The 27019-nt window shown below is 38.7% G+C and overlaps 1 protein-coding gene across 1 annotated transcript in view; it reads right to left on the bottom strand.

Annotated features, from left to right (window-relative positions):
- Nucleotides 1–27019, bottom strand: part of NELL1 (neural EGFL like 1) — a gene marked incomplete at both ends in the record, with an annotated part of 595597 nt that overhangs the window by 15744 nt on the left and 552834 nt on the right. The window lies entirely within an intron of this gene.

Raw genomic sequence — 27019 nt, 5'->3', positions numbered from 1 at the left:
AAAATAAATAAATAAATGTACGTAGAAGCAAATTTCTTTTATTTAATTCATTCACTGTACTATATTCTCTCAAGCAGAAAAAGGAAGGAGAAAAACACTGTATTAACTCCATGCTAATCTTATCATAATATTTTCACATGTCAGAACAAGGGAAAATAAAGAAATTGGGTATGTTTCGTGATTTTTAAAAAAATAATGAAATCGATTTTATTCAAGTTATTATTATATAGAGTGCACAAAGAGAAGGAATTAGGTAAATTCATTTCTTTTAGTGTAAAAATTGTGATGCATTTTGGTTATGTTATTCTTTCACTCATAGGCATTCTTCTCTTGGGAGCTCCCTCTATGGCTCTACTGTTCACACAACCACACTGTTCATGTAAACAATAGACGTACAGTACTGCTGAGATATGTGCTGAATTGTTCATGCAGAAAATAAAAAAGGTCTATTTTAAGAGCAAAAGGAGCATATGTTCTAAGCTTACAAAATCGCACAGCTCATATTGTTTCTAATGCCTTCTCTGTGCTCTTATTCTAGTGATACAGGCAAAGTGGTATAGGTGCAATGGTACAACATTAGTGAAGTAGCACTTACACTTCTGACAAGAGCCACTCACTATCAACGTTCTGCAACAGAAGCCTTACTTACACATTTCAGACTGTGTTTTCCAGTCCAATTGGAGGAATATAGAGAGCTGATGCTATTGTTCTAGGAAATTATGGAGCACAAAGTAGAACCAATATAGTTCTTTTGTCACAGAAGAGAACAGACAAATCATCCACCAAAAGCAATACAAATCTATCTCAATAACCTACCATTTACCTTTCTAGGTAGGGTGGCAGGAAAAGCAGCAAAGTCACAGGAAGATATTTTACTTACAGTTGCCTATAAAAGACAGGTTCTTAATTACGATCTAGAATGTGAAGTGGAAGTGGTAAAAGAAAAAGTCTCCCACAGATAGGATTTCACGGGATTGCTTTACAAAACTCCCTCCCAATTTCATTTACCTTTAATCTCTGTCAGTGCTTTTTTGTAAAAGAAAAAGGTGCCGGAACTCACACATGTCATATAACCTGCCTTGCCTACCCTGTTCCTTCATAATCTGGCAGAGGAAAAGAACCAGAATTTTTTTGTTATTTTCTATTTTGCAGAAAATAAAATAATAAAATAGGTCCCAAACATTATGAGCACTTTAAAAAATAATCTTTTAATTTAATGGATAATCCTACTACATTTCAAAGAAATACATTGGGGGCATCGTGTAAATAAAAGTCTTTTTCTTAAGGAATGATGAAATTCATTCTTGAGAGTTTATGGTTAGGAACTGAAGCAATATAAGAGATTATCACTATTTGCTGAAATAATTGATTGGACCTACATTTATTTGGATTCTAATGGTGGGGCAGAATATTGAAAATATAATTGTGACAACAGCTTCTCCTATTGCTTCTCCTATTGGGAATCCCCAAGATGGGAACAGGACATCTAGAGAAATAAAGGTTATAAATCTTAACATTCCAGTTTAAGTCAGACACACAATGACCAGCTTCATGTTTATGGCAGTTAATAAATTTTTCCTTCCTAGAAGGCTTGCCCGCCCCTCCCCCCCATCACCTTTACAAGGATGCAGAAATAAAGTCAAACACTAAATAACCTTGTCTTGACCTGGAAGAATTAGGACATTATTGTACTAATTACGTGTGGCTAAAGCAGTAATAAAGATAGCAGCCTTGCAATTCTAGGCTCATCTGAGGGTATCAGTTATTTGGATCGATTCTCTTGAGTTTTCAGATGGAATACATTTAAAAGAAAACTTTGGTCAGGTTGATGAGTCACTTTTGCCACAAACTGGCTATAAGGAAAGAAACCCTACTACTTCTGGATGACTGGTAAATTGTGAAGCTCTGTTTAGCTATGCTCCACAATCTCCCAAGAAAATGATGCAACTGTTTGAAACTATTAACCCTGGGGCATGTCATAAGAGCCAATTATTTTATCATTGATTGCATTTATATGCTGCCTGACTTTCAGCTACTCTGGGCAGTTTGCAATTATTAAAACAAAGAACAACACAAAACCAGCACAAGACAAAGGAACAATAATGGTAAGAAAACAATCCTGGAGGGGAAGAAAAAAGGAACAAAGGGGCGTCAGTTGTTCTCGCTGGGTGGAGAGCCAGATTTTTAGTTTCATTGAAAATGCTAGTACGGTGTGTGTGTGTGTGGGGGGGGTTCATTTGAATTGGGAGAAGGATTCATTGGAGAGGGCTGGCACTGCTACACAGAAGGTGCACTTCAGGGGCCTGGTAGGTGGCCTTGTTTATTAATGGAACCCAGAGTGTACAAATCCTGACAGACTGAACCAGATAGGCAGATATTATGGAAGACAAATGGTCCCTCAAATAACCAGGCCCTAAGCCAGATAGGGTTTTATAGGTATCAACCTGCACCTTGAATTGCACCTGGAAGCAAACCAGCAAGCAATCCAGCTCAAAAAGCAGAAGTGTTACATGGACACACCGATGCATGTTTCTCAATGTCCATGCCATTGAAATAATAATAATAATAATAATAATAATAATAATAATAATAATAATAATAATAATAATAATAATAATAATAATAATAATAATAATAATTAAAAAAGAATAAAGTTGGAAGGGACCTTAGAGGTCATCTAGTCCAACCCCCTGCTCAGGCAGGAAACCCTATACCATTTCAGGCAAATGGCTATCCAGTCTCTTCTTAAAAACTTCCAGTGTTGGAGCATTCAGCACTTCTGGAGGCAGGTTGTTCCACTGGTTAATTGTTCTAACTGTCAGGAAGTTTTTCCTTAGTTCTAGGTTGCTTCTCTCCTTGACTAATTTCCATCTGTTGCTTCTTGTCCTGCTTTCAGGTCCTTTGGAGAACAGCTTGACTCCCTCTTCTTTGTGGCAGCCCCTGAGATATTGGAACACTGCTATCATGTCACCCCTCACCCTTCTCTTCGTTAAACTACACATACCCAATTCCAGCAACCGTTCCCTATATGTTTTAGCCTCCAGTCCCCCAATCATCTTTGTTGCTCTTCTCTGTACTCTTTCTAGAGTCTCAACATCTTTTTTACATTGTGGTGACCAAAACTGGATGCAGTATTCCAGGTGTGGCCTTACCAAGGCATTGTAAAGTGGTATTAGTACTTCACGTGATCTTGATTCTATCCCTCTGTTAATGCAGCCTAGCACTGTGTTAGCTTTTTTGGCAGCTGCATTCTGAACCAGCTGAAACATCTCCCCACTGGGGTGGTGGTGGTGGTGGTAAAGGGAATCAATCACATCAATGAGATGCTATCAGTATGTTGATAAAGCCTTTATGTTGATGAAGCCTTGTTTTTCAGCACCTTGCCATCTACAGTAACTCCTAAGAAGCAGTCAATTACATTGGCCATTGCTGAAGTTTTGAGAATGCACTGGATATGAACAACTAAGGTGAAATTCAATCCAGATTAGACGGAGATGCTGGTAATTAATCGGATGCCATTCCACTGGTCTCTCTACTCGAGAGCACTTTTTTTTAAGTCACTGAATTTAATATTATTTTTCCTTTCCCATCTCATCCTCTCCATATTGTGATCAGGGTCAGATTATTAATGGCAGATGAATTCAAGGGGTCTGACCTTGAAAAATTGATTTATCTCCTTGCAGGTGTGTTTCCAACTATCAGCAATCAAGCTGCTACTTTTGCTCAGCTTTATGTTATTATCTGTAGCTTTGGCTTTATTTTGTTAGAACCTTTTATATCTAATATTTCTATTTTTATTTGATAAATTCATTGTTTTGTTATATTATTCTATTTCATAGCATTCCTATGTAATGAGCGGTAGTTGCAGCAATACTTTTGCTTACTTGCTTACTCTCCCTATCATGGTGTTTTGAGTAAATCACAAGTTCTCCCCAATATGGGCACTTTTTCCAGCATACCAGAGAAACAGACCTGAAACAGAGTTACTTCAGACTTGGCATTTTTACCAGATTATGAATAAATAAACATTTGTTATAAATTATCCATTATCCAGGCTGTGGCCAAATCTGATGGACATCTGTATGCATAATCAATATGAGTCATGCACTTACAGAGCACAGAAATGCACAATTCAAATGCATAAATATTAGCAATAGTAATAAGACTGACCTTTCTCTTCTGATATATATGCTGTTCTACTCATATGTTTATATGGTTTTTTCTGTTTCACCTACTGGAATAGGGGCTTTGTTTTGATTTGTGGCTTGAAAAAAATACCTGGGGAGATTCATTTGAAGTGATGAGAGCAGGCTGATTCACCTGCCACATATAACCTACTCTATTCTGTGTAAATGAAGCCTGCCTACACATGGATGCAAATCCTCACACACACACAAACAGTGAAAGAGAGAGAGAGCTTAAAGTATACTTTGCAATATAATTTAAAATAATGTTTCCATATTCCAGGAAGATATTCCTGATAATAGTCTTACTTTTTTATTTCTGACAAGAAAAGTAGGCACAATTTGGACACATTTTAAAGCATTATCAATGTGCATTTCTTTAACTCCATTAAGGCAAACTTTTATCTCAGTTTACAAGAAAGAAAACATGCATCAAAGGACTCCAAGTGCTTAAAATTTAATTTCATGCTACACAATATGTCTTAAGTGCAAGAGCCCAATCCATAGAAAATACTGAAGAAATTATGGTCATTTAAATAGGAAAAAAAATCATGCCTTTAAAAGAGAAACACAAATGAAGATATTGTTATTATGTGTGTTTTCAAGTGATCCTTCATTTGCTATGCAAACTAAGAAGAAGAAATGTCATGTAATCTTCTCATCACATATAGATCTTCTTTCTTCCCGATTAAGGATTACTTTTTATTTAGTATTTATTGCCATTCATTTTGAATGCAGCAGGGTTAAAATATAGATTAGATTTCACAATTCACAGGTAGAAAGATTTAAGAGATTATAGGATCATATAATGTAGAAAGTTCCAGGTAGTTGCTTTACTTGTGACTCAGATTTTAATATGGCTTTCATGCATATTAACAAATTTATGTTAAACTAGATGTTTGCAATTATGGAAATGAACCTCATATATATTCTCAATGGAAGAGACATGTTCCTTTAATAATATTTGAGCTATTTTTTGTTTATTGTTTTTTTTATGCTGTACATCACTCAGATTAGGATGGCCCTATAAATTCAATAAATAAATACTGTACTGAGTACATGACACTACATCAGAGGCTCTGTAGAATGCTCGCTATTTGCCTAGAGGCAGTGATAGATTGGGCAAGGGAGTAAAACAAACCTTTGAAACTGATTTTTGGGGTAGGGCCTATATTAGGCCCATCCCCAAAAATCAAGCTAGGGCTTATTTTCGGGGTAAGGCTTATTTTGGGGAAAACACGGTATGGATTGAGAGTTCTCATTCTCAGCAATGTGGAACCTGATCCATTCTGGACTAAAAGCAATTTATTTTTATTTTTATTTTTATTTTTTTTTTAATCCCATTTATATCCCACCCTTCTCCGAAGACTCAGGGCGGCTTACAATCTAAAGCACAAATCAATGTGCTTAGCAATAGCCTTCATTCTATGTATATGCCTGCTTATTAGGGCTTTCGAGGGGCCCCTTAAGCGGGATTATTACAAAGTCAGCTTATTGCCCCCAACAATCTGGGTCCTCATTTTACCTACCTCAGAAGGATGGAAGGCTGAGTCAACCTTGAGCCTGGTGGGATGCGAAGCTGCACTAATTGCAGGCAGCTGGTATTACTTAAGGAGGCATTAGCCCACTGCTCCACCAAGGCTCTTTTATTTACTTTATATGCCTCCCACCTCACGAGGAGCTGACTCTAGGCAGTTGACAATCAATAAAACAATAACTAGTAACATTAAATTGGCAAAGATGGAAGAGGAAGAGCACAAGAAGCAAGATGCACTTACTCCAAAGGTGCAAAATTTCCAGGGGGGGGGCGGCATTCTAGATTCCAAGTACTGTTCTCAGTGACAAATGGAAAGTGATGCCTAACTTTAATTGGCTAGATAACTTTGGGCCAGTCACTCCCTCTCAGCCCAACTTACCTCATAAGGTTGTTGTTGTGGGGAAATTCGAAGGACGAAGTAGTATTAATTATGTTTGCCACCTTGACTTATTTATAAAAATAATAAAGGCAGGATAAAGAAAACAAAGAAACTAATAGCCCTTCCTGACTTTGACAGCCTGCCCTAAAAATTTCATAACACTATAGTTTACACAAGGTCATCATTGCTAAAACTGAAAATAGCGCAGAACAAAGCTGCCTGATAATTAACTGGTTCAGCTCAATGACATCACCTACCATGGTTTCTTAAAATGCTGCACTGGCAACCTGTGAATTATAGTACCCATTTGAAGATGTTGATAATAATCTATAAAGCCCTAAATGACCCAGGTGTCAGAATTTTTTTAAAAATAGTCTTCTCTTAATGCCACAAAATTAGACAGACAATATCAGAGAAAACAGTGTTCCGTGTGCCTTTGGCATCTAGTCATGCTGGCCACATGACCACGGAGACGTCCTCGGACAAGCGCTGGCTCTTCGGCTTTGAAACGGAGATGAGCACCGGCCCCTAGAGTCGGAAACGACTAGCACGCATGTGCGTGCGGGGGAACCTTTACCTTTACCTTTTTATCAGAGAAAAAGAAAAAAAGTCAGCAAAATGCAAAATCTCTCAAGAATTCTCTGAATTACTAACCAGGCCTCTGTACTCAAGATGGAACCCAGAAGCATTCTATAGGTGTCTGCAATCTAGTGTTTTGTTTGCTTTCAGGGCTATAGGTATTTTTTGATATTAACCATGCATTATGGAAACTATAATATGTTGTCAAAATCCAAATGCGCTCACTAGCTTAAGTTGGCTGGGAAGTCTTACAGTTACAATGTGATAGCAGATATAATGTGTTTAAAAGTCAACATCTTGAATAAAGGTATGTACATACTTTGTACAATATTTGTCATTATATTTCTTATAAATATGGGTGTATTCCGTGGAAGGGCATTTATGAAATTATAAAGTTCTTTAGGATATGGAAAAGAAAACAACAGTTTTACTTATGGAATCCGATAAATTTTTCAAGTTCTCAAATAGTACAAAAAAAAAAAAAAGATGGAGGGACAGGCTTGATGCTAATTGCGCTCGCAATTAGAAAAAAAAATGATATAAACAGATTTTGAGTAAATAGCATATTTTTCTCTCCTTTTCATTTGGATCTTAAATATACGTATTCATGGACAAAGCTCTAGGGAAATCACCTGAAGAAATGAAGCATTCAGTATCACAATGACTAATTTCTACTGAGATGTAGCTTGATTAAAGATTGTGTTCCAAGACTTGATGTCCGAGACTAAGATGCGTTTGATTTTCATGTAATTTGTACCTTTATTTAGCAAAGGTTCTTCTTGTTTGTCAAAAAAAAAATGTAAATTTCCACAAGAAGCTAGTTCACAAGACTTCAGCTCAGCTATAATTTAAATGACAGAGTGCAAAACTTAGTATGCCTATTCAGTATAGAATCCACTGTGTTCAGTTAGCAGACATGCAAGTAAATGATTAGCGTTTGTATCACAATTGATAGTATGGTTTGTGGGCCATCTAATAATGAGGGGAAATTCTATTTGGATTGCAAAACTGATTTAAACCTTCTAATGCATCTCGCAGATGAGAATGCCATTATTCTTCATACTGACCATTTTTCCAAATTTTGCAAAGCCGTTTTCAATTTAAAGTACAAAAAGAAATGGGGTATATAATATATGTATAGTAAAAAAATGGGTACCATAGTTATCTGTGAGGAAACAATATGTAAAATATGAAAGTTTGTGCACTTTCCATTTACAGACAAATGTAGAAATTGGAGGAGACAGAGTTATGACTGAATGAATAAATGTGAGGTTCATAAAGATTGATTTCTCCATTCCTAATACAAATTATGTGATTGTTAAAAAGTAATGTGATTTAGTTCTTTCTGAATCATTAAGGGGACCATGAGACCTGAGACTAGTTTGAACACAGAAGTATTTTTCTTGACACTCAGTCTTTCTTTCTTTCTTTCTTTCTTTCTTTCTTTCTTTCTTTCTTTCTTTCTTTCTTTCTTTCTTTCTTTTTTTCTTTCTTTCTTTCTTTTTTTCTTTCTTTCATTCTTTCTTTCTTTCTTTCTTTCTTTCTTTTGCATTCTCTTGGTGAAAAGTTCAGATGATTTACAAAGTCTATTACACCTTAATTACTTCTAATGCAAGTATTACGCAGTAGTGACTTTGGAGACACTCAAATGTAAATAATTAGCTTGTGAATGGGTCATTATAAGCCATTAACTCTGGCAAAACTGACAAGATTCCTTCATCTGGACAACATATTTCTGACTTGGTAAGACTCTCTACTGACTTTTCCATGTGCTTTGTCCCAAATAAATTCAATATCTCATAGTTAGTTTCATTTTCTTTTCATTAAAGTTCTTGTCACATTAAAGTTCGTATCTCACCATTAATATTTTTACAAAAACTCAAGCTGGCAAACATATCCAAAACATTTTCCTCCTCCTATTTTCTCCACAAGAATAATCCTGTGAGGTGAGTTGGTCTGAGCAAAGGTGTCTGACCCAAGGTCACCAAGCTGGCTTTCATGGCTAAAAGAAGACTAGAACTCATGATCTCCCTGTTTATTTATTTATTTATTTATTTATTTATTTATTTATTTATTTATTTATTTATTTATTTATTTTATTGGATTTATATACCGCCCTATCCCAAAGGACTCAGGGCGGTTTACAGGGTACTTAAAACAGTGATACAAAAATTAAAAACAATTACAAACAATTAAATTTAATCCCTGAGAATAAAACCCCAATTAAAACTAAAAACTCTCAGCCAGGGCCAGGGAGCTCGAAGAGCCAGGTCTTCAGGTCCCGGCGAAATGAATGAAGGTCGGGGGCAGTCCTAAGTTCCACGGGCAGCTGGTTCCAGAGGGCAGGTGCACCCACAGAGAAGGCCCTCCCCCTGGGTGTTACCCACCGACAATCTTTAACCGGTGGCACCCTGAGAAGGCCCTCCCTGTGAGAGAGCACTGGATGAAGGGAACTTGATGCCGGCAGCAGGTGTTCCCTCAGATATCCCGGACCCAAGCCATTAAGGGCTTTATAGGTCATCACCAGCACCTTGAATCTCACCCAGAGGGCAACTGGAAGCCAATGCAGCTCGCGGAGTAGAGGTGTTACATGGGAGTGTCGGGAAACCCCCATCACAACTCGCGCGGCCGCATTCTGCACCAGCTGAAGCCTCCGAGTGGTCCTCAAGGGCAGCCCCATGTAGAGAGCGTTGCAGTAGTCTAAACGGGAGGTCACGAGCGCATGATTGACTGTGCATAGAGCATCTTGGTCCAGGTAGGGTCGCAACTGGCGCACCAGGCGAACCTGGGCAAAAGCCCCCCTGGTCATGGCTCCTATGTGATCTTCAAGATTGAGCCGTGAATCCAGGAGGATGCCCAAGTTGTGAGCCCTATCAACGGGGGGTAACACCTCACCCCCCCATTGTTAAAGATGGAATAGTCTGGTTAACCCGAGATGCCGATATGCACAGCCACTCAGTCTTGGCAGGATTGAGACGAAGCCTGTTTCTCCCCATCCAGACCCGGACCGCCTCCAGGCAATGGGACATCATGGCGAGGGCATCACTGGGTTGGTTCGGGGTGGAGAAAAAAAGTTGGGTATCATCAGCTTACTGATGATACCCCACCCCGAAACCATGAATGATCTCACCCAGCGGCTTCATGTAGATGTTGAACAGGAGGGGAGAGAGAACCGACCCCTGAGGGACTCCACAAACAAGAGGCCTCAGGGCGGATCTCTGCCCTCCCGTCAACACCGAATGCAAGCGGCCCAGGCGATAGGAGGAGAACCACCGTAAAACAGTGCCTCCCACTCCCAACCCCCTGAGACGCCACAGTAGGATACCATGGTCGATGGTATCAAAAGCCGCTGAGAGATCTAATAGGACCAGGACAGAGGAACAACCCCTGTCCCGAGCCCGCCAGAGATCATTCACCAGCACGACCAATGCCGTCTCCATGCTGTGTCCGGGCCTGAAACCCGATTGGTACGGGTCCAGATAATCAGTTTCCTCCAGGAACAGAGGAAGCTGATGCGCCACCACACTCTCAACAACCTTCGCCAAAAAGCGAAGGTTGGAGACCGGACAATAGTTATTTAAAACAGCCGGGTCCAGGGCAGGCTTCTTGAGGAGGGGTCTCACCACTTCCTCCTTGAGGGCGGTGGGGAAGATACCCTCCTTCAAGGAAGCAGTTATTACTGCCTGGAACCAGCCTCATGTATCCTCCCGGGCCGCATAAACCAGCCAGGAGGGGCACGGGTCCAACAAACAGGTGGTGCAGCTCAGCTTCCTCATCATCCTGTCCACATCTTCAGGGGAAACAGGATCGAACTCAGTCCAGATAGCATGCTCAAGACCGTCCGATTCCTCCACATCAAACTCTGCCCAGTCAGAGTCCAAACCGGCCCGGATCTGAGCAATTTTGTCTGTCAGATGATGACTAAATTCCTCGGCCCACAACTGCAAGGGCTCCTCTCTCACCTCCTGATTAAGGAGGGAGTGAGTCACCCTAAACAGGGCGGCTGGGCGATTATCTGCGGACGCGATGAGGGCAGCGAAGTAATTAGCCCTTGCCATCCTCATCACAGCAAGATAAGACCTTATAAAGGTTCTTAGCTGCAATCGGTCAGATTCGGAATGGCTGGACCTCCAACCGCTCTCTAGACCCTGTCTCCGATGCTTCATCTCCCAGAGCTCCTCAGAAAACCATGGAGCCCAACGGGATCTGCGCCGGGTCAGAGATCACAAGGGTACAACACAGTTGAGTGCCTCAGTGGCTGCCTTTTCCCAGGCATCAACCAAGGCATCAACTGGGCTGTGAGTGAGGGTGATGGGTATAGACCCAAGCACCATCTGGAACCATTCAGGGTCCATTAGGCACCTGGGGCGGAACCATCTCGTCAGTTCCACAGCCCAGCGGCGGAGGGTGGCATAACGGAAGACCAGCCGCAGGAGATGATGGTCGGACCATGACAGGGGAACAACGGCCGGTGAACCCCTTCCCAAATCATCCAACCACTGTCCAGACAGGAACACCAGGTCAAGAGTGTGGCCCCCCACATGAGTCGGGCCTTGAATTACCTGGGTCAAGTCCATGGCCATCATGGAAGCCATGAACTCCCTGGCTAACTCCGACGACCCTCCCAGGGAAGGCAGGTTGAAGTCACCCAGCACTATAAGCCTGGGGAACTAGCCTGCAACTTAATCTGTAGGTTCCCTTTAGTCAATTTCCACTGAGCCCCACTGGTGAGAAGACTCATATTCAGAGACACTAGAACAGGGGTGTCAAACTGCTGGCCCACGGGCTGGATGTGTCACACCAAAACCACGCCCACCCATTGCCGACAATGGGGGAAAAGTCGCAATATGTTGCGACACATCACAGGACGTTGCGAGTTTGACACCCTTGCTCTAGAGTGATAGAAAATTTAAATTATTTCCAACCTTAACATATTTTACTGAACTATTATTTTGAATCATGGCTATTAGATCTTAAAGAGTCTCCTGCAAATAAACTGTACCTGTGCCATGTGAACACACCTCATCCTTGGTGCAGCTTGCTGTCTGGCTCACCTTTGCATAGCTCAGTGACTCACAGTTTTTCTGCTTCAAGTAACTTGAATCTAGCCAGCTCAATCATGTCTAGTCTTTAAAAAAAAAATAGACTGTCAACCTGGGCTGGTCAAATTTCCCTTTGACTCGTTCTTGTGTCAGTCTACCATGAGAAGTAAGATCAAGCAGCAGAAGGAACTGCAATACCAGGAATGTTGTTGTAGGACAGAATACCAGGAACTCAAAAGCCTGTCATAATTTCTCTCTGTCCTATCTCAACCCAAACAATATCCAGGCATTTTAGTGTATTCTACATGTGCATTTACTTTATTTCTCCTGCTTTTCATTTTTTCAGGACTGAGAAATTCTCTTAATAATTTATTGCTCCCTTCCACATCCACATCTCTTCATGCTCTACATGCTTTCATGATTTGTAGGGGAGAGAGAGAGAGAGAGAGAGAGAGAGAGAGAGAGAGAGAGAGAGAGAGAGAGAGAGAGAGAGAGAGAAAACCCCAAGAAAAAAAAAACTACCTTTAGAGAACTATCCTATAAAAGTCAGGAGATTGTTGCACTACATGTATTGCATTTATTTTGAATTGCTTTAAATTTGTTTTTAAATTTTATGATAATGCACCACCCAGAGTCACTTGCTGAGATGGGTGTTAATAGAAACCAAATAAAGAAGTAAAACATTGTTGCTGCCGCTTACAGCAAAACCATAGCTAATTTACATCTTCCCTGGGAGGAACAGGCAAGTTTCATAGTTTGTTCTTTCATTCATTTGCTAGTAGATCTGATACAATAATTCATGAAGTAGTGACACTATGTAAGTGAACTACATATGATTTTTTTTTTAAAAAAAAAAACAATTTACAGCTATAATGTGCTATTCTCTGCTTTTCAGGTTTGTGACTATAATCCAATGAATGAACAGAATTACTACAAAACAGCCTAAATCTTAGCCACATAAGTATCTTTATTATCAAAAGCCTATACTTACATTTATTATATTACATTTTGGGGAGGGAGGGCCTGGTTTGGCACATTTTAGGTGGCATTTAAAATTATGAGTTAATTGTTTATCTAGAAATTGTTTGATAAACCTGCATAAAGAATCAGAGGGCAGGGAAACTGAAAAGCTAAACTGTGTCAACAGTACTACAGTTCTCCCAAAATATAAACAGCATAGGTTAAGCAGGGGTCTTAGAATAAATTGATATTCATTCTTTTAAAATTAGTAAATTGAACAATCAAAAGAAAGTAGTTCAGGAAATGGAAATAAGTCTGTCCTTAAAAATGTCATTTTTGCCACCCCTTTGCACTACAGAATTAAATAGTTCACTTCAGTAAAGATTTAATTATGCCTTGTTCATTGGATGCCAAGAAGGAACTCTTGGGAGATGAAGCTGCCAGAAACTGAGGACAACAGCTCTTTCTAATGAAACAATTCCAAAAAAGTATAATTACGATGTCAACGCTGCTAACATCGGATGTTCTTGCTTTGACAACAGATGGAAATGTAGCCATCTTTTCTCTATCACTTTTAGAGTTCGTTGATGCTGGGAGGGGAAATGTGGATGAGCTAGTCATAAGAATAATAACTCAGCCATGGGAACCCAAGGTTATTAGGTCCAGAATTGATAGAAATTTGGCGGGCAGGAGAGAAGGGGAGAAAGCCCGCGCTTCAAGTTAATTGGGGAATGTGATTTATGACTGTTAATTGGAGGAGGGAATTTCACTTTGCTACTTTGTGCCAGGGGAGGGGAATTCAGTTTTTGGCTTCAACTATGTAGTGCCGATACTGTGTTTCTTGAATAAAAGATTCTTTAAGGAAAACAATGCCTCAAAGTTCTTTTGAAGAGATTCATCTGTCGGAACCATGACATACTGTGTGAAAACACATTCATCAAAAACTTTTAGTTTTCCCTACTCCAAAATTAAAAACTTAGATGAATGCTTTTCAAAATGACTAACATTATTGATAAAATTCATTTATTTATCTGTGCAAATTGTGATGAGAAGGAAGAAAGGGAGGAAAGGAATCTATATACTACTAATGTTCTTGTGCCTATTTAAATAGTTAATTAATACTTTGCAACCTTCAATTGGGAGAAACAGTGCATCGTAGAGCAATATTTTTTTAATCAACTTACCTCAAGTGGGCTAATTTACAGAATGCAAGTCATCTAGTTATTATTTATGAACTGTCTAGAACTGAGAAACATGTTTCTTGACCAGCAATGTATGGCAATTCAATCCTTATAATAAAGCATATTTTCAGTTTTTAATTACAGTAATTAATCAAAGCAGGTCATTTTTGAAAGCTTTCAGAGACATTTCTTTCAGTGAAAAGAAACAAAACTCATCCATAGAACACAACTTCAACTCAATTCCATTACAATAGTTATTTTCAATTTGGCCATATATAGAATTTTAAAAATACTTTGGTCATACCATGCTTGGGATGAGGAAATGCCTATAGTGACAATACCAGGACTTATAAGAAATGAGTAATGGAAACTATTGATGAAATGCAACAACAAAAGAACTTACATCTACTGCTATTATTATCTGTCTTCAGAAATGATCTAGCTGCACATGGTAATTTACCCATATTTTGGTATTTTAACTCTAAGGGACAGAGCCAAGGCGATGGATCAGTTTCACTCAACAGTTATTCAGGAGAATTTCTGGAGATTTGAAGAGCTACAGTCTAACCCAGAGAACATCCAGTTCAGGGAAGGTTGATACGTATTGTATTATGCATGGAAAGGGGGAAAATTATGGCCATACATTTATTCTGGCATACATTTATTATTTTAGATGCCAGATTTTAAGTATACTAATTATATGCACTTCAGTGAAAATAATGTTAAAATATGACTTATGCATTTATTTTCTAGGAGTATAATACTGATATAATCATCCAGATTTCTTTCTTTACTTTTATTAATATTTTGAGGATGTTTTACACAGAATTAATCCTCATTATATATATGGATGGAATAAGAAAAACTAAAAGAGTTTTTATTGTTAAAAGATCAAGCTTTCGTTGGCTAACTGCCAATGTCGTCAGCAATGCTTTTTTTCTAAAAAAAAAAAGGTGCCAGAACTCAGAGGTGCTGTCACTGGGAGCGATGCCAGTGTCTTGCTATGGCGTCACCACCTGTCCTTTGCACCCCTGCCCCTGCGGCTCAGAGCCACATGCTGTGGGGATTCCCCTCCCTGCAGTTGCCACACTGCAGCCCGTGCTGAGCCCCCACGTGGAGCTGCTCCGAACCCCGACCCAGAGCTGTGTTTCTCATGACAGTGGTCTCCGGTGCCAAACAGCCTGTTTCTAACCACATCCAGAAAAATTTGTAACAAACATTGGAATTCTCAAGGCCATGTTTGGTATTTCCCAGCAATCTGTTACTGGAAGTAAAAAGCAATCCCTGCTGCGTTACTGATCCCAGAGAAGCATTTGCATGTATGCAGGTATCCTTAGGGTGCCATAGTTATGGATGGGAAATATTGGTTGCAAAGTTGGCATTTCTGGATGTAATACAGATATTTTGGACTTATTTTTGTTTCTTTGCATGTTTGATATTTTTAAAAAGGCATATGCTACTGACTACGCTTATGCACATATATAACATCTTTTGCTAGGATACATGACCACTGCTTGTCCAGAATGTGAAAAGTGAAAGATTGTGACTAAACAAAATTTTAATGTACAGATAATACCACCAGAAATTATTTTAGCCTTTTTAATAAATGTTGTTATTGATGTTAACCTCACCATGGAAAACATCATATATTGTTATGTATATACTAGGTTAATTATTTAAAGACTGAAGTGCAACATAACTAGATTTTAAATAATCTATTTTTCAAAACACACAACAGACCAAACAGTAAAAGTAAAGTCCAAATTAAGAATATTTCATTCTTAAGAATTGTTTAATTTAAAGTGGTTTAGTTGTAATAAATGGTTATAGATTCAAAATAGTTTTCAAGCGTGTACAAAAGATATGATTTTTTTCTAGCATCAGCTAAATTAGACATATTAAATTGAAAAAAATGTTTCTCATTTCTTTCCTGTAACCTTTATTGATTTCATTGCAGAGATGTTAACATAGGAAATAGATTATTTTGTTATCTAATTTTATTTATTTATTTATTTAATACTATTTCTATACCGCCCTTCTCCCGAAGGACTCAGGGTGGTGAACAGGGCAAGAATAAAAATACAGATTACAAAAGTTAAAACAAGATTAAATAAATGCCCACATACTAAAATACATCTTTAAAACCCAATAAAATAACCATAACAACCCCCCCCAATCCCTTCATCCGGCCAGGCCAGCTTGTTCAAAAAAGTATGTTTTTAGCTCGCGGCGAAAGGAGCGAAGGTCGGGCGCCGTCCGGAGCTCAACCGGTAGCTGATTCCATAGCTCCGGGGTGCCCACAGAGAAGGATCTCCCCCTGGGGGCCACCAGTCGACATTCTCTGACCGGTGGCACCCTGAGGAGGCCCTCTCTGTGGGAACGTACAGGGCGGAGGGAAGTCGATGCCGGCAGCAGGTGTTCCCTCAGGTACTCCGGACCCCTGCCATGTAGGGCTTTGAATACCATTACTAGTACCTTGAATCTCACCCGGAATTTTACCTTCCAAAAGACAAAAGCAGATGAAAAATGTGAGGTTCTTTCCTGTTGGCTTTTTTGAATTAGCTGTTTTAGATTCTAAAAGTTTAGTTCCTAAAGAAGTAACCTTGTAAATAATTTTAATGTCCTCCTCTAGTGCAGGGTAGGCAACCTTGGCTCTTTTATGACTCATGGACTTCAACTCCCAGAATTCCTGAGCCAGCATGGCTCACCTTGGAAACCTCTCTCTTTCCCCTCCGCATGGGTGGCTCAGGATTTCTGGGAGTTGAAGTCCACGAGTCATAAAAAAGACCCAAGATTGCCTACTCCTAAAGCCAATAGAGGGAGCTTTTTTCTTGTTCTTTTTTGCAATAAAAAAGGTGCCGGAACGCCATTCTGAGCGTTCTATGAGAAAAAAAAAAGCTCTGGTCATCAGGATAGAAATGCTGGGGTGGGGAGATTGTGTTTATACTGTTGGTGTCTCTGCGCTCCGCTTATGAAGCGCCTCACTGGTCTGTTTGCTGAGGCCAGCTGTATTCCTCTGAGTTGTCGCGCATCTGTTTTGGGGGGATGTAGTTGTCTCTGGGTGTCTGTTGTCAAAAGTGGATTGTTGACAGTTCTGTGTGTTACAGCCATAGCTCTAGTCATTGGCCATGTTCTTATGCCAGAGGTTCTAAATAGTTGTTTCTCTTCTTCCTGTGTTCTACAATGCAGGGAGGTTGTATGTTTGTGCAATCTCAATATGGAGGCAAACAGCACAAGCACTTACAGAGCACCTCATTGTATCAAAATCACAGTAATAATAAACATAGCAGTTTTGTGCAAAGAGAGAAGGAGGGAAGTTCTGGTAATTATGTTCTAAACATATGAGCAAGATCTTTGATCATGTTGCTTAAAAACTTTCTTTGTCTCTGCTCCAATGCTCTGCTTTCTTTACCTTAACATTATGCTCCTTTTCAACATTTTCAGTGAAGAATCAATTAGGAATCAGCAGCTAATAAAACATAAGGATTCCTGAGCATCAGGTATGCCTTGAAATGGACAATTTTACTCTGGATAGAAAGAAAATTGTGCTTCTCCATCATGGTCTACTTTGAAGGTGTACACATAGGTGTCTAGAATAAGCCAACATGACATAGATCAGGACATTGTGCTGCAAAGTGCACAAAATGTATTATTTGCACATCAGTTCATTACGCTTTTATTGACTGCCTTTAAGTGTAGTGTTACATGTGTATGGATGTGTGTTTGTGTGTGTGTGTGTGTGTGTATAAATATTATAGGCCAGACTGATAGAAGCAGGGGTTACTGGTCTAGAAGCTATAACATTTGAAGAACAATTGTACGAACTGGATATACGTAGTCTAGTGAAAAGACAGACCAGGATTGATATGATAGCAGTCTTCCAATACTTGCAGGGCTCCCACAAAAAAGAGGGGGGCAACCTATTTAGCAAAGCAGGACAGAGGGCAGAACAAAGAACAATGGATGGAAACTAATCAACAAACAGACCGGTGAAGCGCTCCATAAGTGGAGCGCAGAGACACCAACAGTATAAACGCAATTTCCCCACCCCAGCATTTCCATCCTGATGACTTTGGCAGTTAGCCAACAAAAGCTTGATCTTTTAACAATAAAAAAAACTATTTTAGCTTTTCTTATTCCATCCCAGTGTTCGCTTAGTTTGTTAATACATACACACACACACACACACAAACCCCAATATAAAATCCTCAAACTCCGGGATGGAAATAAAACAGCTGTTTATTGTTAAAATAGTAAAAACAATAAAACAATAAAAACAACTATTTACAATCTAAAATAACCTTAGCTTTCACTAAAAAGGTAAAGGTAAAGGTTCCCCTGCACATGCATGCTAGTTGTTTCCAACTCTAGGGACCGGTGCTCATCTCCGTTTCAAAGCTGAAGAGCCAGCGCTTGTCCAAGGATGTCTCCGTGGTCATGTGGCCAGCATGACTAGACGCCAAAGGCACATGGAACACTGTTACCTTCCCACCGTAGTGGTCCCTATTTTTCTACTTGCATTTTTACGTGTTTTCAAACTGCTAGGTTGGCAGAAGCTGGGATGAGTAACAGGCGCTCACTCTGCTACGCGGCACTCGGGATTCGACCCGCCAAACTGCCGACCTTCTGATCGACAAGCTCAGCGTTCTACCCACTGGGCATGTAATTGGAACTTCTAAATATACTGCCAGCAAATGGATATAATATTTTATAATTCCTAATTAGAAATTAAATTCCTGTTTCAAACCAAACACTTCTTTTCATTCCACAATCCTATTTATACATTTTTATTTAGCTTGTACCGTACTACAAGAATGGCTTGTTATTATACTGTTCATTTCAGAAACAGGTCACAGTTCTTCAAGGATGTCTCAACTCCTCCCCATTCTTCATTGGGTTAATTATTTAATCCTACACTAACTAGCACCATTATGTTATCTAGTTGGGTAATGAAACATCTGTAAGCAAAGAACAAAGCTTAGAGGGCACCAAGGACTCCACATTGATAGCACATTTTATAATCACTGGTATGGTTTTAGATGCACAGGAAAACATGTATAACGTCAGTCAGGAAGCATTGCTGCATTTAAAATATCCATAGAAATTAGATGCTTTTTAATTGTTCTGTTTCTTTTTTAAATTGCAGCTTATTGCTTAAAGTGCATTATAATTTCAAAAACAAAGGCAATCCAAAAACATTTTGTCAAGTGAGATATACTGATATCTGAATATAAAAAATATGCATGATAAAAATAAGAACTTCTTTTTAGTTCCTACAAAATGGAAAACCAAATTCTTATTATTGAGACCCTCCCATGTTTTTGTAAGAACTGTTCAGTCCAAGACAATGTAAATAAGGCTGCAATTCTATATTCACTCATGTACAATAAATTCAGTGGGCCTCAATTTACTGCACTTTCATTGCAGTAAATTATTTGGAGTTGGATAAAAACATTTATCATATTAAAATAAGTTACGATAACTGACACAATGTGAAGAGAATAATGAAAATTTAAATTATTCACTTTTTGTGAAATGTAGTTGTTAAATGAAAGCTTAATATAATATTTCTGATGTCATGTACCAAATATTTATAGGTTTAAAAACGGGTACATTTATGCAGAATATCTTTATTCTGTACCATCTATGAGTGCTTAATCTGCTGGGAATAACTGGAAGTCCTAGAACTGTAGTGTCAGCATGTCGATAGGGTGCCATGATAAGAGGGTAATACTCTCTATGTTACAAAAAAAAGTAGAGTTTTGATGTCTAGGCCCAGGAAAATATAATATTACCTGGGTTTTGGATGGGTACAGATATCTGGGCATCAAAAATGTCAGAATATGGAACAAGACAGCCTTTTTGTCTGTCCTAGCACAGAAGCACCTATGGCTTTACGACTTCATTTACTGATTTAAAATACTGACATGACCATACATTTTATGTGCTGTAAACATGGGCTGCTTACAGCAACAACAAAAAACAAACAAACAGAAAACAGTATGAATGGACATCTAAATAAAACCAATACCCAGCAGCCTAAACCATACTCCCCAATACAGAAGCTATATGAGAGAGAGAGAGAGAGAGAGAGAGAGAGAGAGAGAGAGAGAGAGAGAGAGAGAGAGAGAGAGAGAGAGAGAGAGAGAGAGAGATGTCCTCTAGTGCTATAAATATTAAACTCAAGAAGAAAAAAATCTCATTTTCTGTTCCACTTCAGACAACAAAATGGCTTGGGGAAGTACTATGAGAAAGATAATGCATACAAATTGTTATACGTGTGTGCACATATTTATAACTGTACAAAGGTTAAATTAATTATAAGGGGTTACTCAACTCATACAAGCAATAGCAGTTCATTTCCTTCATCATATTATGCACTTAGTTCTTATTATCACCTCTTCCCAACATTTTGTATTCCATTGGGACAAAATGTAAAATGTTAAATGCTTTGACACTGAGGTACTCATGTCTGATCACAAAATAGAAATGGAATCATAAATAAAATAAAAATATTCGTGAGTCAAGTTCAAACTTTTTGTGACTAGATTCATGCAACTTTCTTTTTTTTTTTATTTTTTTTATTTTTTTATTAATTTTATTATTTAAAAATATTGGACACAGTACCAGCGAGCTGACAAACCTTTTTGTCTACAATGTTTAAATATATATATATACATGTATATATGTACATCAAAAATACACTTAAATACACTTAGATTACAAATCGATAAAATACCACAATATTTAAAACAGTGAGCTAGTCTGTAAAACCTAATAGAGACCTTTCTTTTTATCCATCCAAAGATACAATTTGTTCCAAATTCTATAATAGTCTGATTGATCTTTATTCTTTAATTCCAAAGTTAATTTGTCCATTTCAGCGCAATCCCAAATTTTCCTAATAACCTCTTTTTGTCCTGGGATCTCATTCTTTTTCCATTTTTGCGCAAATGATAATCTAGCTGCTGTGATAATATGGATCGTTAAGTATAGCACATCTTTAGGATATTTCTCTTTCGTGATTCCCAACAAGAAAAGTTCTGGACTAAACTCCAGATCTTGATTCAATATTTCTTTCAGCCAAATCCAAATCATTCTCCAAAATTTTTGTGTTTTACTGCAAGACCACCACGTGTGGAAGTATGTTCCTATCTCTTCAGAACACTTCCAACATTTGGGAGATGCTGTTGTGTACATTTTTGCTAAGCGAGCTGGGGGAAGATGCCATCGGTAAAACATTTTAAATAAATTTTCTTTATACGATGAGGCCAGTGTTATCCTTTTATTTCTATCCCAAATTGTTTGCCAAGTATCTAGGTCGATGTTATGTCCTAAATTGTTAGCCCAGGTCAACATGGGGTCTTTCACTTGCTCTTCAAACAGCTTATATCCCAAAAGTAATTTATAAAAATTCCTTATTTGTTTAGAGTCCGGTCCCAATAATATTTTGTCCAATGCTGTTTCAGAGGTATATATCCCCCATTCATTTTTATCCTTCCTAAATCTCGATTGGATTTGTAAGTAGGCCCACCAATCGAGTTTTATACCTTGTAATTCTAGTTCATTCCTAAGTTTCAATTCCCCCTCCTCATTCAGAATATCCTTGTATGAGATTATGTTACCCAAATCAAACAGATTTGGGTAAACTATCGCTTCAAGGGTGGATAGCCAGACCGGAATTTTGGTGTAATTGTGAGATCTAATTTTTTTCCAAGTATTAAGTAGCGCTTGCCTGATCCGATGTCTTTGAAAATGCGAGAAGAGACCTTGTTTCTCCGTCCATAGGAAAGCATGCCAGCCATATTGCAAATCGTGACCCTCTAAAGTTAATAGTCTTCTATTTCTCAAGATTACCCATTCTCTAATCCAGCTCAGGGCCGCGGCATGGTAATATAATTCCCAGTCTGGCAATCCAAAACCCCCATTTTCCTTCGTGTCCTGTAAATATTTCAATTTAATTCTTGGTTTTTTCCCCTGCCAAATAAAACTTAGTGATAATTTATCCAAATTTCGAAAAAATTTAGAGTCGAGTTGAATTGGGATATTCTGAAACAGAAACAGGATTTTAGGCAGAATATTCATCTTAATGACAGCGATTCTTCCCAATAATGAGAGTTTTAAGTTTCCCCATCTTTCCAGATCACCTTTTATTTGGTTCACTACATTATCATAATTATCCTTTTTGAGTGAAGTGCATCTAGCCGTAATGTTAATCCCTAGATATTTTATTTTCTTGACTATTTCTATATCCATGATTCCGGCCAGATTACCTTTTTGTTTATTGGTCATATTTTTAACAATCATCTTGGTCTTATTTCTATTTATTCGCAGTCCGGCAACCTCACCATATTTAGATAATTCTTCCAATAGCTTTGGTCCCGTCTGGCATGGATCCTCCATAATAAAAACCAGATCGTCCGCGAAAGCTTGCAATTTAAAGGTTTCCTTTTTAATGGTTAATCCTTTTATCTTTGGGTCATTTCTTATAGTTCTCGTTAATACTTCAAGAGTCAATATAAAGAGCAATGGTGATAAGGGGCAGCCTTGCCGTGTTCCCTTTTGAATTTGACACTTGCTAGATGCTTCCCCATTAATAATTATTTTTGCTTCCTGATTGTCATAAATTGCCCTAATTATATTTATAAATTTTTCACCCATATTCATAAAGCTAAGCTGTTGGCACAAAAAAGACCATTTAACGTTGTCAAATGCCTTTTGGGCGTCTAAGAAAAGTAATGCCATCTGTTGTTCGCTATGTAATTCATAGTACTCCAATGTATCTAATATTATTCTAATGTTGTGCTTAGTGTGTCTCTTAGTGAGAAAACCATTCTGATCTGCGTGTATGAAATCATTCAGAAATCGTTTCAATCGTTCCGCTATAATTGATGTAAATATCTTGTAGTCCAAGTTAAGAAGTGATATGGGTCTGTAATTTTGGATTAATGTATGGTCCGTGTTATCTTTCGGGATAAGGGTTATGTTTGCCTCTAGCCAAGATTTAGGCGTCCTTGCGCCTTCTAATACTGCGTTAAATACCTCCACTAGGGGTTGAGCTAGGATATTTTGTAATTCTTTATAAATTTCTGATGGAAGACCGTCGGGTCCCGATGCTTTATTATTCTTTTGTGCATTAATAGCTTTTATCACCTCAGATAGTCGAATTTCCTCATTTAACATATTTCTGGTATCTTCTGTGACCTTGGGTAGTTTGGCTCTTTGAAAATATTCCTCCATTTTCTCCACACTTGCCTGACTATCTTCTTTGTATAAACGTTCATAAAATTCCTGGGCTATAATTTTTTTTTTTTCCTCCTGGTGGAATATTCTCCCTTCCTCATCTCGTAATTCGTGAATCCAGTTTTTCCCCTTTTGTTTTCCCAATTTATATGCTAGCCACCGGCCCAGTTTATTTGCATTTTCAAAAAAAATTTTGTTTCGTGTTTCTCAATTGTTGGGCTAATTTCTCTTTGTCGAGAATGTTAAGTTTGTGTTTAATCAGATCCATAGATTGCTTGATATTCTCTTTTTGTGGATCTTGTTGGAGTATAACTTCTAAGCTCTTATATTCCTCTTCTAATCTTTCCCGTTGTTGTCTTTTCCCCTTATTTTTATATACCATATATGCCCTCGCTACCCCTCTCATCATTGCCTTAGCTGTATCCCAATTGTTTTGTACTGAGGTGTCTATAGCTTTATTTTCCTTAAAGAAAAAACTTAGTTCTCTCTCCATCTTAGATTTGAATTCGTCTTCTTTTAAAATTGCTCTTTGGAGCGTCCATCTGGGTATTTTTTTGGAGCCTTTCCAGATAAGTTTAATAGGATTGTGATCTGCCCAAGTACCTGTCGCTATATGTACCTCGTCTATTTCTGAACTAATTTCTTTCGTCATCCATACCATGTCTATTCTAGACCATGAGCTATGTCGGTTGGAGTAATATGTATATTGTCTAGCCTTACGATTTCTTTCCCTCCAGACATCTTGGATATTTAGTTCCTCCGCCAAGTTGAGAAAAGATCTCGGTAGAGTTCTTCTCTTCTTTTTCCTAAGCGTCTTTCCCATATAATCCAAATTTGTATCTAGGATAGCATTAAAATCTCCTATTAAACAAATCTCCTCATAATCAATGCTACATATCTTATTGTGAAGTGTTTTGAAAAATTGTTCTTGGTTATGGTTTGGGGCATATATCTCTACCATCATGACCTTCCTGTGATTTATTATAACCTCGACTATCAGTATTCTACCCTCTTTATCGTTATAAATTTGTTTTGCAGTCAATTTTGGGTTTACATATAGTGCCACTCCTCTCTTTTTCTTGTGTCGGTCTAAGGAAACGAATAGGTTCCCTATTCTTGGTTGTACTAACAAATATTTTTGTTGTTCCTTTATATGAACTTCTTGTATTGCCACGATATCCAATTGTTGGTGAATAAGCCTATTAAAAAATTTCCGCCTTTTCACTGGCGAATTCAATCCATTAATGTTCACAGACATAATACTACACTCACCTCCCTTCATCTTACTTATTTCTGGTTTTTGTGGATCTCGTGATTCGGGGCTCTCTCTCTTCCTTGTCTCTAGTTCCATGTTTCTCTGTTAACTCACCGGATTTGTTCCTTCTATCCTCTGTAGCTAAGATCTTCCCATCCATTGCCACACGTATTGTATCTCTTTCTCTTACCTCCCTTCCATCTTGATCTTCTAAATCTGCTTCCTCTTGGCTATGGAAGTGACGTTTATAGAAATCTTCTGCCTTCTCTATCGTGTCCAGTCTATGCCTTCTATCCTGCCACGTAACTAGAATACCCTCTGGAGTTAGCCATCTAAAGTTTACATTTTCTCTTATTAATTTAGATGTTAAAAATTGATAGCCGCGTCTCAGATCCCTCATCCTTTTAGGTATCTGTTTAAGGATGGTGATTGGTTGGCCCCGAAATTCTAATGGTTCCTCTCTAGATCTATGCAGAAGCTCATCCCGAATTGATTTTTTAACTAACCTTACATGTACTTCTTTTGGGAGGTTGTGCCTTCTCGCATAATTAGTTTGGACCCTGTATGTTTCATCAATTTCCGCCAGCATTTCCTCCTTCCCTACACCGAGTGCCTTTGCCATCAGTTCTGCCATCATGACCAACAGATCTTCCCCTCTTTTTTCTTGAACGTTTTGGAAGCGTAGATAATGAGCAGCCTTTTCTGCTTCCAGAAAAATAACTGTTGTTTCTAACTCCTTATTAGCCTGAAGGAGTGTTTCATTTAAATCATCTACTCTCTTTTCCTCTTTTTCCATTCTAGCTTCCATATCTTGAAGTCTTTGTTCATTTTTGACTAATTGTTGTTGAATCCCTTCAAATTTATCATCTATCGCTTGGATCTTCCCCTTTAATTCACCAGTGTCGTTTCTTATTTGGCCTATTTCTCTCTTCATCTCCTCGTGGTTTTTGGCCATTGCCTCGTGTAGGTTTTGCAAAAGGGCATGTAAATCTTTAAAGGAATTCGAGTTAGATCTTTCCCTTTGCAGCATATCCTCTATAGATTTCTGATTGGAGGGACTTGAGGCCATCCCCTGTCCCTGTGCTGCCGCCTTTTTGCCAGCGCTAGGCTTAGTTGCTCCCGAAATACTTGTCATGTTTCCCCAATTATAACAGCGTTTTATCAATGTGTAATACCCTGAGTCTTATATAAACCTTTTAACTCTATGACAAAAGATATGTAAAACAGTTACCACCAGATACTTATTACCAACTAAGCAATTTGTATAATAGAATTCTATAGTATAAATATATTCAAAGTCACGTTCTTCTTCTTTTTTTTCCCCGTTTCCGGCGCAGAAATTGGCACCTTTTCCGTCTTCCTCTGCTGTCAAAGACCAGTAGGTGTCCCACTAAACAAACCTCCAGTTACTAAATTGCTAAATCAAATGGCCGCCCGTGACAAGTAGAGTAGAGTTTCAAAAGTTTCAAAAGTTCACGAATTCAAAATTTACCAGAATAGACCAGACTAGACCAAGCTGATCGCTTTCCACGCCCGACAATCCAGAGTTCAGCCTCTAAGGCTCCAAAGCTCAGACTTTGACCTGTTGTAGCTTATCTCCAGCTAAAATACAGTCATATAGTCTTCGGCTTTCTTTCCCTTGCTGTTTTTGCCAAACGCCTCCCTCAAGACTTCTATCGCCGCTTATTCCCTCTCCATGAGGCTCCCACTTCGAACCAGTACCTCTTTCACAAGCGCTTCCTATTTAATATTCGGATACACTCTCCGTCAGCTCCGCTCTACCGTTGTCCCGCTGCTTACGTGCTAGCTCCGTCCCTCTGTCAGATCTTCATGTCGGCCATTACTGGCCTCCTTCTCCCCGGTTCGCTCGCATCAGACTTTCTCCGGATCTTCAACACGAACCGCCGCTCATGAAGGTTCTCCGGGCTGCCTGCAACTTCGGATGTCCCTACAGGACCTCCTGAAGCTCCGAAAAGCCCCCGCGAACACTGGGTGAGAGGTTGTGCGTGGAGAGAGCTCCGTTCACACAGCCGCCCGCTCTGACAGTTGGCTCCGCCCCCCATTCATGCAACTTTCTTTGCAGTATTATGGGATTGATTACCAGAGATCTAAGTCCTTCCCCACCCAATTATATGTTTTTAATTCCATTGATTGGTCTGCATATGATGCTTTCGGTGATCTCATATTAACATTACAGTGAGCATGAAGGAAGAAGACATGCCTTACTAATATCCTTCATGGGAATATAAGAAGGGAGGGAGGAATCAGCATAATCAGACTTGCAGGAATTTGTTATTAGATAATTGTAGTGTTTGTCTTACTGAGTTGATTTCTTAGTTTTCTCTACCTAGTGGGCTGACAGCAATTTGCTAATTTCATCCCTGTCATGAAAAGATGATAGAAAAAAGTCACATCATCACTTACAGGACCTACAGGACTGACCAGGCGGGTCGAACCTCAAGACTTCAGGGGAAAAGTGAGGCAAGAGAAATGAAAAAGAGCCAGTCCCTAAATTGTGCCCAAATCTAGCATTTCTAGCTAACAATTGACTTTAGAATATTTCTTGTATTCTAGCTGAGGTGGAAGTTAATGGTTCAGCTGCCAAAGAAAAACAATCATGTAGGATTACATGATTGGAAGCTCATATAAAAATATCCAA

The sequence above is a fragment of the Vipera berus genome (genome assembly GCF_964194415.1).
Source record: "Vipera berus genome assembly, chromosome: 1".
Lineage (NCBI taxonomy): Eukaryota > Metazoa > Chordata > Lepidosauria > Squamata > Viperidae > Vipera > Vipera berus.
The sequence above is the reverse complement of the archived record's forward strand: the minus strand, read 5'-3'. Positions and strand labels throughout refer to the sequence as shown.